Raw genomic sequence first — 13,333 nt, forward strand, 5'->3', positions numbered from 1 at the left:
TCCAAAGATACCATTTTATTTGTAGTAACTCCATCTTTAAATGAACATTCCAAATACTCTGTTTTTGTCCTACTAAGTTTTAAACCTTTTTCCTCCAGAGCTTGCTTCCACTGTTCCAGTTTTTGTTCTAAGTCTCTTTCACTATTTCCTACTAACACGACATCATCAGCATACATTAAGCACCATGGAATGTTACCCTGTAGTTTCGCTGTTATCTGGTCCAAAAGTAATGAGAATAAATACGGACTAAGCACAGAGCCTTGGTGCAATCCTACTTTCACATGCAATTTATCAGTCTCTCCCACACCTGTCCTAACATTAGTCGTTACTCCCTCATACATATCCCTCACAATCTTTACATATTCACTAGGGACTCCTTTCTTATTGAGTGCCCACCACAGAATCTCTCGAGGAACTCTATCATATGCTTTCTCAAGATCAATGAATACCATTGTTTGTTTCTTTACTCTTGTATTTTTCCATCAACTGCCTAATAATGAAAATTGCATCTGTTGTTGATCTGCCCTGCATAGAGCCAAATTGATTCTCGGATATTTCGGTTTCTTCACGTATCCGTATATCAATTACTCTTTCCCATATTTTCATGGTGTAGCTAAGCAGTTTTATAGCCCTATAGTTTGTACATTGTTGTATATCTCCCTTGTTTTTGTAAACAGGTACCAGTATACTCCTTCTCCATTCGTCTGGCATTTGTCGAACTTCCATAATTCTATTAAATAGACCTGCTAGCCACCTTGTTCCTGTCTCTCCCAATGCTCTCCATACTTCCCCAGGAATATCATCTGGTCCTACCGTTTTTCCTTTCTTTATTTTTTGAAGCGCTTGAGCCACTTCCTCGTTTGTTATTTTGGTGACCATTGCTGCTACTCTCTCCGTTGACTCTACAGGCTGTCTGTCAAATTCTTCATTTAATAAGCTGTCAAAGTACTTTCTCCATCTCTTTTTGACATCCCTTTCGTGAACTAGTATTTTATTATTTTCATCTCGGATACATCTAATCTGATTAAAATCTTTTGCTTCCTTTGCTCTCTGTTTGGCTATTTTATATATCTTCGTTTCGCCTTCCCTGGTATCAAGTTGATCGTATAGGTTTGAATACGCTTCTGCCTTGGCTTTTGCTACTGCTACTTTCGCTTCCGATAAAATAATCGATAAAAATAATCTATGGAGATGTAAACTCAAAAAGGGTAATTAATGTCATCTCCTATTTTGAACGCATTACAACGTACACATTAACAAACTTTACATATTATTGTTGACTCTCGATGTACGAATATTTCCTACAATGGACAAATTTAATGTGCTCCAAAAGCGTTATTTATCTCATTAGGTATCTCAAAACAGATGTTGAAATTCTCTTCTTTTTCGTTAAGCATGCCGGATGAAAAAATTATGTTTTACCAGATGCTGAAAAATTTTAAGAGCAAGACCATGCACGGGCGGGGAAAATAAAAGATACGCTCACAAGCGGCGAAATACTTTAGGTACGTTTTCTTAATGATTTATTCTTTTGACATTTTACAAAATAAATATATTTGTTGTCTTTAAATTTATAAAATATTTTTAGTGTAATTTACTATTTTTACTGAGAATAAGCCACATTTTATTTTAAAACTTTAAATGTTTATTTTGACGTTTTAAGTTTTTCAAAACAGTTTTCAAAGTGGAAATCGAAACCACAAAATAAACGTATTTTAAACTAAATTTGTAGCTTATTCCCACTAAAAAGAGTAAATTGTATTAAGAGGCCACCAGAAAATAACTTCAGAACAATATTTTTAGTGTATCAAAGATTTCGTCAAAAACATGTACATTTTATTTTCATGGAAGCCGTCTGTTATAAACCGGTTATACAGCAGCCAATTGGCTTTTTATACATCATCCGTTCACTTATGATACCCATTCAAGGATTCTGGAACCCTGTACCAGCTTATAAAATACAGGTCTAGTGTACCATTAATTTTTGGAGTCACTTGGTTGTCTCAAAAAAGTGTTTGGCACCTGCGATCTAATACCTCGCAGTCATGAAAGATATGGCACATTGTTTTAGGTTTACTGCTATAGAGCCTGCTGCTTAAGTCTCCATGAAACAGTCCCTTTGACTGACTTGGCGCATGTTCAGTAAGGAAGCCTGTTAGGAGTCTGAGATGGTTTCTGCTTGTTTTCTGTATTAATGTTTATTAGCACATTATGTTCGTTCAATATATCTTTTCCCATAATATGTTTGACCAAGTTTATTATCCCATTAAGAGTTATGTCGACTTCGGATCTAGGCTTTTTTCCGCTCTAGCTGTATTATAGCCGCCTTCTGGCAAGTGAATCAGCTATTTTATTGCCGTATATTCTCCGATGATTTGGAATCCATACGAGTGTGATAGATTTATGTTCCGCCAGTCTGTCGTTTTCCTCTCGACATTCCCGCACACTAGCCTATAGGCCACGTTAGAGCTTATGAGATAGCCAAGCAGTCCTATGGCTTCTTCCTATACAAGGTGTCCCAGACTAATTTAGCCAGGCTATATCTCTTAAACGAATAGAGATTTTCAAATGGGACACAAACTGATCTATTCCATTTGTAATAAACTGTAATATGGCGTAGAAAAAATCATCCCTTAAATATTCATCCCTTAGTTACAACCCCTAACTTTAATTTTTTTAATAGCACCCTGTATATTCTTTTATAGTTTTGGATGTGGTCTTCGATCGTCTATTCAACACATTTTTCAAAAATAATATAGGTCAGTAAATAATCAAGAAAATATCAGTTGATTTTTGTTAATTATGTGTCCCAGACTAATTTATCCAGGCTATAATTCTTAAACGAATAAAGATTTTCGAATGGGACAAAAACTGATCTATTCCATTTGTAATACACTTTAATATGGTGTAGAAAAAAAAATCATCCCCTACATATTCATCCCTTAGTTACAGGGTGCTATTAAAAAAAATAAAGTTAGGGGTTGTAACTAAGGGATGAATATTTAGGGATGATTTTTTTCTACGCAGTATTAAAGTGTATTACAAATGGAATAGATTAGTTTCTGTCCCATTCGAAAATCTTTATTCGTTTAAGAAATATAGCCTGGATAAATTAGTCTGGGACACATAATTATCAAAAATAAACTGATATTTTTCTTGATTACTTACTAACCGATTTTATTTTTAAAAAATGTGTTGAATAGACGATCGAAGACCACATTAAAAACTATAAAAAAATGTACAGGGTGCTATTAAAAAAATTAAAGTTAGGGGTTGTAACTAAGGGATGAATATTTAGGGGATCATTTTTTCTACGCCATATTATAGTGTATTACAAATGGATTAGATTATTTTTTGTCCCATTCGAAAATCTCTATTCGTTTAAGAGATATAGCCTGGCTAAATTAGTCTGGGACACCCTGTATATTGATCCGCGAGATTACAAAAATGTCTACCAGAATTACAGAGGTTTGTTCACCTAGTGAAATAGAGATTTCTACCACTACCGAATATTCCTGCGCCTAACCATTCTGCAGTTTTAAAGCATTCTGTGTATCAGATATAAACCAGCAGTCTTGTTTGAGTGTTTCCTCTGTCCCATACTTCTCGTGGGCCGATGTCTACTTGGAAATGTACTTTAGGCATATGTCTGGGTACCATATAGTGAGAAATCATCATCGAGAAATCCACCCAACATCACATCTTGGTTTTCCTGAACGTACTCCACCCTCTGTACGAGATTGTGCATTTTTAACCCTAGTCCTAGGCTAGGCTGCTAACATAATTTTTTGTACAGAAGTTTTTCTACATTTCCCTTTTGTAAAAGTATTGGATAAATCCCTCCGAACCCGGTGATTTATATGGCTAAAATGAGTTTATTGTCCATTTGATTTTGTCCTGATTCATCATTTGTTTCGCCATAAGCCAGTTTTCTCTAGAACCATAAGCTATGGTATCCAGTCCAGTTTGCTCCCATGTACTTAGTAGTATGTATTATTTGATACTCATGAAAGTGCAACCCCAAAAGAGTCTATTGATTTGACTCCTTTACCTTTTGGAGCGAGCGAATACTTATCTGAGAGTCTTTGAGACAACGTTCTGGATTGACATTAGCGATTTTTTAACTTATTCAAATAAATTTATAGTAGATATTTTGATAAAATGTATACGTCAATCACCGATTATAACCTTTTATTTGTCAAATATATTTTTAGTATACGAGTATACTAATGGATACCAATCTCCACTCTAATCCATGCATACAAGTAAAATAAAATATCAAGGTTAAATTTCTATTTTTTTGACGTTGTTTTGTTGTTCCGAGATAAACAATTTAAATAATTTTTCTATTTTCTCTTGTAGTGCCTATCCGTTTCAGATGTTGGCGACCATCATGGCATTCTGTACTTTGCACACTGCTGCTCTGAAAATATTTGTTGTTGTGTTGAACCACGTACGTAGAGTTTTCAGCCACTCGGTTCTTCGCCTTCCTGGTAGGCGTTTTCCTTCTACTTATCCCTGTAAAATTAGTTGCAGCAATCCATTCGCTGTTCCTGTGTGACCAAGTCTTAGCCTGCGAACCATTAATTTTCCTCTCCTACTTAAGTTAGGTAGTTGAAAAGTTTCTATGGTAGTTTGTATCTTGTATAGTTTCGAGGTTGATCTCTTGCATTGATTTTTAATTTGGGACCTGAAAAGTGGTTTTAGATCTAGTTGAACGGGTTTGATGTTTCGTTTGGTTGTATGTAATTGCTTGCTTTGTAGCAATATCAGCAGTCTCATTACCTAAAATGCCAACGTTTGAAGAAGTCCAAATTAATGTTACATTTGTTCCAGTGTTGCCAGAGACATTTTTGTAAATGCACTGGAATGACTGGAATAGTGACACAAAATGTACTATTTTGTACAAAAACTTAAAAAAACGTCGTTTAATGTTATTTGAAACAAATTTCTTATATCACAAAATTTTAGGTTTTTTACTTTAGGATACTTTAGTATCCAATTGGTACAATTGGTACAAATTGTATCAGACCTTTAGAATACAAATTGGTACAATTGTACCAACTCTGGCAACGCTGATTTGTTCCAGAAAAAAATGAGACGATTCGTTCCTTCGTATGGCGTGAACTAATGTATTTTCGGAATATATATTTTTAGTCGATCCGATGGAGGACATCGAATCGGTACATATTGCAGTGTTCTTGGCTTTAGTTTGGTTAGATATGCATTCTAGCGCTTGGAGGATGGCTTATATGTTTTCTGTATGGATGGAAGTAGATGGTAGAAGACAGAACTTCTGAAAAAAATTTTAAGGCACTTGGGGGAGTACCGACAGAAGTGAAAACTTCTTGCGATGCAAGTACCTTCGGGTACATACTCTATCCCTCCTCCAACCATTATAACTTCGGTCGAACCTATACGCAATTCAACCTATAGTATATAAATTACTAATATCTCGCCGTAGCGATAACGGTCGCGAGTTTAATACTTTTTCCCCATCCAAAAAGTAGTGTTACACCTATATTATATACGTGTTGCGTGCGTCCTATACTACGACGGTCGCGAATTAAATGCATTTTCCCCATCTAAAAAGTGCTTAACGTCGCTAAAAAGTTTTCACTTCAATAATACTATTTGCAGTTCTCTTCTTCTTCTTCTTCTTCTTCTTCTTCTTCTTTTTATATAGACATTACTCTGTCTGTTTTTCAATGTGCCTCCAGTAAGTTGTCATTCCATCGTTTTCGTGGTCTTCCCACTGATCGTCTTCCTATTGGGGAACCGTCTCTCGCCGTCCTTACTACTCTATTTGTGGTCATTCGGCTTATGTGGTCGTTCCATTCTACTCTTCTGCTTCTCACCCAGTTATTACAGTTATTAATGTTGTCCACCTTGCATCTCCTTCGTATATCTGCACTGCTACTATATAACTGCACTATTTGCAGTTGTTATAAAATATCCGACTCCTGTCTCAGTTTAAAATGTATATCTGTAGAGTGTATAGACTCTCGTTATATTAGTTTGTGTTGACGAGCACTAGGAAAAACTGCCCCAAAATTTGGCCGTTGGTTTCAAAAATTTCGTGCCAAAAATTTCAAAAAGGTTAATTTTTGGAATCATGGGAGGGGTGGATGACAGTATATGAGAATTTTTTCATTATATTTCTTGTCAAACGGCGGAAATTAACTTCCAGTTTTCTGATTGAATAAATTTTCGTTATTTCGTTTATTACGAGATAGCAAAACTCATGGTACAGCTATAAATAGAATTTAGATATTTAACATGGTTTAGTTTATTATTATATAAAATGTTTATTAATTGACCGGTTCATCTGGTTCTGATTTGTAAAATTATTTACATATTAATCCAAAATGTACAAATTATATCTAAAATCTAGCGACCTTGCTTTTGGCAGAGATGCCATTAATTAAATTTATATTCACTATAGGAGTTCTAGTAGTACGAGTTTCTTTATGAATGAATAAAGAGGCAAATTAATGACCATTAATACAAAGTTTCGTTCAATATGTAAAGCATAATGAACACTAATGTTATCCCTAATTTCAAAAAGATTTACCGAGCCAACATCAACAAAGACCTTGTCATAGGCGGAGGCTTGAAGAAATTAATATGAAAAAATTTACAAAGCAGTAAAAACTTCGCGTGTCTATATGTTTTATTAAGTAACTTTTTAAAAACGATTCAAATGGGGTAAAAATTCGAGAATGTTTTCGGTCTTATTAGAGCATCATCAGTGAAACTAGAAGTATTTCCACGTTAAAATGAATAAAAAGAGTATAATTTTTTACTATTAACAAAAAGCATGTGGTAAATACTTACATTCTACAAATGTTGAATGGGTTCTTACTTACATTCTATTTTGTAGTTGAAACTAGCCCACTTTCTTATTTATAAAACAGTCAAAATACTCAAAAATTTGTGACGGATAGCCCTGCTAGACAACATACTCAGTAAAACACAAGTTTATATAAAAAATATATTCTTGTAACCCAACAAAATAAAATAAAAATAGCAAATTAATATTCAATCCAAGACTTTTCGTCAAAAGAAACTGCTTTCTGGTTACATCCTGAATCTCCTGGTGAAATTACTGCATCGCGGTGATTTCCCTTAAAAGGCAAGTTTGTTGATTTTTGATTCAGAGTTGTGCCTGCATAGCTCCACCGATGAAGCATGAAATGCAGAAATATGGAGATGCTGGAGATGGTGGTACAACTCTGAGTCAAATAGAAACAAAAACTGCCTTTCCCCCTTGTTCTTCTTTACTCAGATTTTTGAGTACTCGAAACTGTCTTTCGGCATATTTCCTAGACGAAAAGAGAGTAGATACGTGACCGTTGTCCTTTCTGCTTTCTTCTATATTCGTCGTCTCCCTGCTTATACATTGTTAAAGCCAGAGATTCAGGATGTAACCAGAAAACAGTTTCTTTTGACGAAAAGTCTTAAATTTAAAATATTGTTTATTATTTTATTTCAATTATTTCTAATTGTTCTATTACAGTAAACCTTGTATCTGGGTCTTTTTGTCTTCCTCGTTTTACTAGAGATGCCGCTGTTTTGCGTCTCAAAGGTGGAATTACTGCATCGCGGTGATTTTCCTTAAATGGCAGGCTGGTTGATTTTTGATTCAGAGTTGTGCCTGCATAGCTCCACCGATGAAGCATGAGATGCAGAAATAGCTATCTGGAGATGGTGGTCCAACTCTGAGTCAAATAGAAACAAAAACTGCCTTTCCCCCTTAATATTTAATCCCCTATATGTTAGTACCCTATATGTTAGTGATTCGGTCGCTGACCAGCGAATAGAACACACGTGTTTAGCTCGTATCTTAACTCGATTCTCGGGCAGATATAGCAATAAAACAATTGTGTTATACAAAAGTGCAGTGTAACTATAAACCAATATATGTAGGTACATAAATAAACAACCTAATTAGTTAACTAATTATACAGTGAAAAAATCGGAAAAAAGTAATTCCAACGATAAGGAATTAAATTCTTGTGTAAAGTGATAAAAACTTGTGTGATATCGAATATAAACAAAGCAGGTTTTGCAGTAGGTGGAAACAAAACAATATTGTGAATGGTGTATTTCTACAGGAAAATAAAGCATATTAATAAACAGAATCAGCTGTAAGTAGAAAACTTTATTATAATATAATTAATTTTATTATAAACAGATAACCAGGGCCGGATTTTGATTTTGATTTTACCTAGGAATAAAAGTGCTGGAAAATTAGTAACGGCTAGCGCGGGTGCGGGTGGGAATTTGAACTGTGAGTAGAGTTCTCCACGAAACTTCACCCGTGACGCATTGACTAATAACTCTAGCACGAAAAATAACTAGGAATTAAGAACAATGAGTTCAGATAGCGAATTAGATGATGAAATGAAAAGGAGAAGGGAAGAGGAGGAACATCCCAGCAAAAAATCAAAAATAACAGCTAGAACATCACAAAAAACAGATGAAGATAACATAAGTGGAATGGAACAAATGATGAAAATGATGAGGGAATTAGCAATGGATATAAAAGACATAAAAAAAGAACAATATAGATCTGGAGACGAAATCACACAACTAAAGAATGAAATTAAAGAACTGAAAGATCAACAAAGCGGCTACAAAGATGAAATAAAAAAGCTGCGAGAAACAAACGAAAAAGCTATAAATCAAATAGGTCAATTAGAAAAAGAAATTAGTATAGCAAATGAAAAAATAGAGAAATTGGAAAGAGAAAGAAAGAGAAAAAATGTAATAATACAAGGAATAAAAATTGATACAAATGATCAGAAAGTTTTACGAGGGGCTATGGAGAATTTTATGGAAAAAGAGCTACAAGTTTCAGTAGATGTAAATGGAGCAAGGAAAATAGGAGAAAATACTGTCATAGTGGAACTCAACAGCGTGAAAAACAAAATAGAAGTAATGAAAAATAAAAGTAAATTAAAAACCAAAAAGGACGAAAGAATCTATATTAATGATGATATGTCAAAAGAAGAAAGAATTATTCAGAAAGAAATTAGAAGCAAGGCTATGGTAGAGAGGCATAATGGAAAAAATGTAAAAATAGGATACCAGAAGCTAATCATTAATGGTGAAATATGGACATGGAATAACAGCCAACAACAACTCATAAAAGAGAAAAATATACAACCAAAAAACTAGCAATACAACGAAAGCAGACTGAAATAACGGAGACGACATGGCAAAGTACAGGTACACGAAATAGACAAAATGTACAGATTATTAATGAAAAGCAGCCCATAAAAGAACATATATTAGTAGGAACATGGAATGTAAGAGGAACATACGAAGAAGGAAAACTGAAACACCTAGTAGATGAATGTAAAAAATATAAATTCGAAATAGTAGCACTACAAGAAACGAAACAACTAGGCCAAAACTCAATGGAAATAAATGACTATTTATTTTTCAATAGCGGAGGCGAAAATAGAATGTTAGGCACAGGATTTGTAGTAAACAAAAAGCTGAAAGATCTAATCGTTGACTTTAAACCAATTTCAGAGAGAATATGCATACTAAGAATAAGAGGAAAATACCAAAAAATAACATTTATAAACATACATGCACCGACTGAAGAGAAAAACATAGAGATAAAGGAAGACTTCTACAGTCAAATAGATACAGTATTCGAAAATATTCCCAAATACGATATAAAAATAGTACTAGGTGATGCTAATGCCAAAATAGGAAAAGAAGAAATATACACACCCACCATAGGAAAATATAGTCTGCATGAAACAACGAATGAAAATGGTCACCTCTTAATAGATTTTGCAAAAGAAAAAAACATGATCGTTATGAGCACGTACTTTCAACACAAAAGAATATATGAAGGAACATGGAGATCACCAGATGGAAAAACCATAAATCAAATAGATCATGTGCTCATCGAAAAAGACATGGAAAAATGTATAAAGAACATAAGAACATATAGAGGACCGGATGCAGACACAGATCACTTTATAGTCGGAATACAACTTAAACAGGTTATACCAGTTCTTAGAAATCAACAGAAAAAAAGGTACAAAGTAACTAAACCTACTAGACTACTGTCAGAAGAAGAACAAAGTAAATATGAAAGACTAGTCACTAGAGAACTGGAAAATATTGCAAAAAATGAAAACATCGAACAAAAATGGACGCAAATAAAAGTATGTATGACCAAAGCAGCGCAAGTCAGTAATAGAAATATAAAAGATGGATTCAAAGAATGGTTTGATGAAGAATGTAAAATAGAACTGGATGAAAGAAATAAGTTAAGACTCAAAATGATGCAAGTGAAAACACCAGAGATGGAGATACAATACAACGAACAAAGAAAACGAACTAAAAGAATCATAAGAGCAAAGAAAAGAAAGTACAACGAAGATAAATTGAAATGCATAGAAGAAAACTATAAAAATGGAGAAGTCAGGAACTTATATCAAGGAGTAAAAAATGAGAAAAAGGGGTTCCAAAGAAAACCTGTACACTACAAAAGCAAAAATGGAAGGAATTTAGTAAGCGACGAAGAAATACTGAGCAGATGGAGAGAATACTTCGAAGAGCTTCTAAATGAAATTCCCACAACAGAATATGCAGAAGAAGAAGAAGAAGGACCGAATGAAAATATTGATCAAGAAGAAATACAGGAAAGACCGCCTAATGAAAAAGAAATAAAAGAAATAATAGAAAAACTAAAGAAAAACAAGAGCCCAGGTAAGGATGAAATAACAGCTGAAATGTTTAAATATGGAGGACCAGTACTAATTAAGCATTTGGAAAAGCTGATAAAAGAAATTTGGGAACAAGAACACATACCAAAAGAATGGACTGAAGCCACACTGTGTCCAATTCACAAAAAAGGCGACAAAAGTTTATGCCATAATTACAGGGGAGTAGCCCTACTAAACGTTGCATATAAAATACTTGCAGTACATATAAAAGACAAGATAACACAAAAGATAGATAATGACATAGGAGAATATCAATGTGGATTCAGAAGAGGACGCAGCACGGTGGATCAAATTTTCCTGCTGCGTGAGATACAAGCGGAAAGCTACGAATACGGAAAATCTACAATGGCCCTATTCATTGACTTTAAACAAGCTTTTGACAGAGTTAAACGAAAAGAAATATACAAAGCACTATGTGAAATTGGAATTAGTAAAAAATTAATAAAGATGGTAAAAGTTACACTCAGAGAAACAGAGAACAGGGTTAAAATAAATGGAAAGGAAACAGATAAGTTTAGGGTCGGTGAAGGGGTACGACAAGGAGACCCACTGTCATCACTGTTGTTTAGTATCCTTCTTGAAATAGTCATCAGAGAAGCCGAAATTAACAGGACAGGACTTGTATACCAACGAAAACACCAATGCTTGGCATTCGCTGATGACATAGTAATGATAGCCAGAAGCAAACAAGAATTAAAAGAAATACTAAAAAGACTAGAGGCGATAGGAAGAAAGAAAGGGATATACATAAACGAAGAAAAGACTAAATATATGGAATGGACAGAACGAGAATACACACAAGGACAATACCTGACAATAAACACAGAGGCAAAAATATATAAATTCGAGGAAGTAGAGAGATTCCAATATCTAGGAGCGACATTCACTAGGAGACCAAATATAAAAGAAGAAATCCAAGCGAGAATTATGGCTGGCAATCGTTGTATCTTTGCTCTAAACAACTTATTGAGAAATAAGAACATATCTAGAGGGGCTAAGATAAGAATATACAAGACAGTGATAAGACCTATAGTCTTGTATGCCAGTGAAACATGGACGATGAACAAATCCGAGCAAGTCATGCTTAAAGTATGGGAAAGAAAAGTCCTAAGAAAAATATTTGGCGGAAAGATATGGAATGGAATGTGGATAAGAAGACCAAATGTGGAATTGGAGAGGATGTATGGTGAACCAAACATAGTAGGGATCGTAAAATCACAAAGACTGAGATGGTTGGGACATATCCAAAGGATGCCAAACACGAGACTTCCCAAAAAAATACTAACGGGAGGAATAGGAGGAAAGAAGAAGAAAGGTAGACCGAAAACCAGATGGAAGAAAGATGTTGAAAAAGACATAGAAGAACTGAAAATCACAAATTGGAAAAATAAAGCAGCAAATAGGAGAGATTGGAAAGGAATAGTAAACCAAGCCATGGGCCTTCTAGGCCTGGAGAGCTAAACTATATATATATATATATATATATATATGTTAGTACATCCGCACAAATCGACAAAGGACAGGGACAGGCATGTGGTATCAGGATGAAGATGTAGGCAACCGTTTAATTCACGATTCGGATAGTTACGAGTCGACAGCGATTCATCAATGCTGAATCGCTACATGATTTGGCTTTAATGCTTTAACTCAATACGTTAAAACACAAAAGTTGGCTTGTTTCAACTACAAAATAGAATGTATTTGCCACATGCTTTTGATAACAGTCAAAAGTTTTACCCTTTTTTATTCATTTTAACGTGGAAATACCTACTTCTAGGTTTTACTGATGATGGTTTTATAAAACCGAAAACGTTCTGGCATTTTTATTATCCATTTGGATGGTCTTTTTTATAAGTTTTTTAATAAAACATATACTTTATACACACGAAGTCTTTACTTATTTGTAAGTTTTTTAAAAGCTATAATACTACAGCAACTCCTGGGATTTTCCCCTTTAATTTTTAAATTATTCTGTTTTTGCAGGTACGTTACCGCATAAAAATTGTATTATGGAGTTACTATAGTATTCGTTGAAAAAGAGTACCCTCCATTAAGATAGGCAAAGTGCCCTCATTCCCAGAATTCTTTTTTTTACGTCCTATGTTATTAAAAAATAAGACTCAGCGCAATTTTAACTCGCCACTTTCTCCCCTACTCCAAAAAACGTCATTTATTTGTTTTTATCTTTTTAGGTGGGATGCAATCAGCTTTCTCCTTCTACTCCAAAAAAACGTCATTTATTTGGCTTTATTTTTTTAGGTGGGATACAATCAATTTAAAAATTTCACAAAATTCACACGCATAGTTGAATCTTTTGTAAAACATATTTATTTTTTATAGACCCATAGTTTGAGTGTACATAACCTCTAAATGCATTTTTATTTATTTTTATTTTTTTTCGAAAAAAGCGTATACATTTTTTTGAGATGGCTACCGGTTTATTTTTTTATTTTGTGTATTTTATTTATATTTCTAATTTTTTCATATTTTTCCGTTTGGTGCGCTCTGTTTCTTTAAAAACCCAAAGAACTGGTTTTTAGGGGTTTTGGGGGTTTTCCCCATTTTATAAAATTCAA

The 13,333-nt window shown here is 34.1% G+C and overlaps 1 protein-coding gene across 1 annotated transcript in view; it reads left to right on the top strand.

The window, feature by feature from the left end:
• Nucleotides 1–13,333, top strand: part of LOC114325822 (mucin-12-like) — a 95,900-nt gene that overhangs the window by 28,121 nt on the left and 54,446 nt on the right. The gene's annotated exons all lie outside the window — the stretch shown is intronic.

The sequence above is a fragment of the Diabrotica virgifera genome, chromosome 3, assembly GCF_917563875.1.
Source record: "Diabrotica virgifera virgifera chromosome 3, PGI_DIABVI_V3a".
Lineage (NCBI taxonomy): Eukaryota > Metazoa > Arthropoda > Insecta > Coleoptera > Chrysomelidae > Diabrotica > Diabrotica virgifera.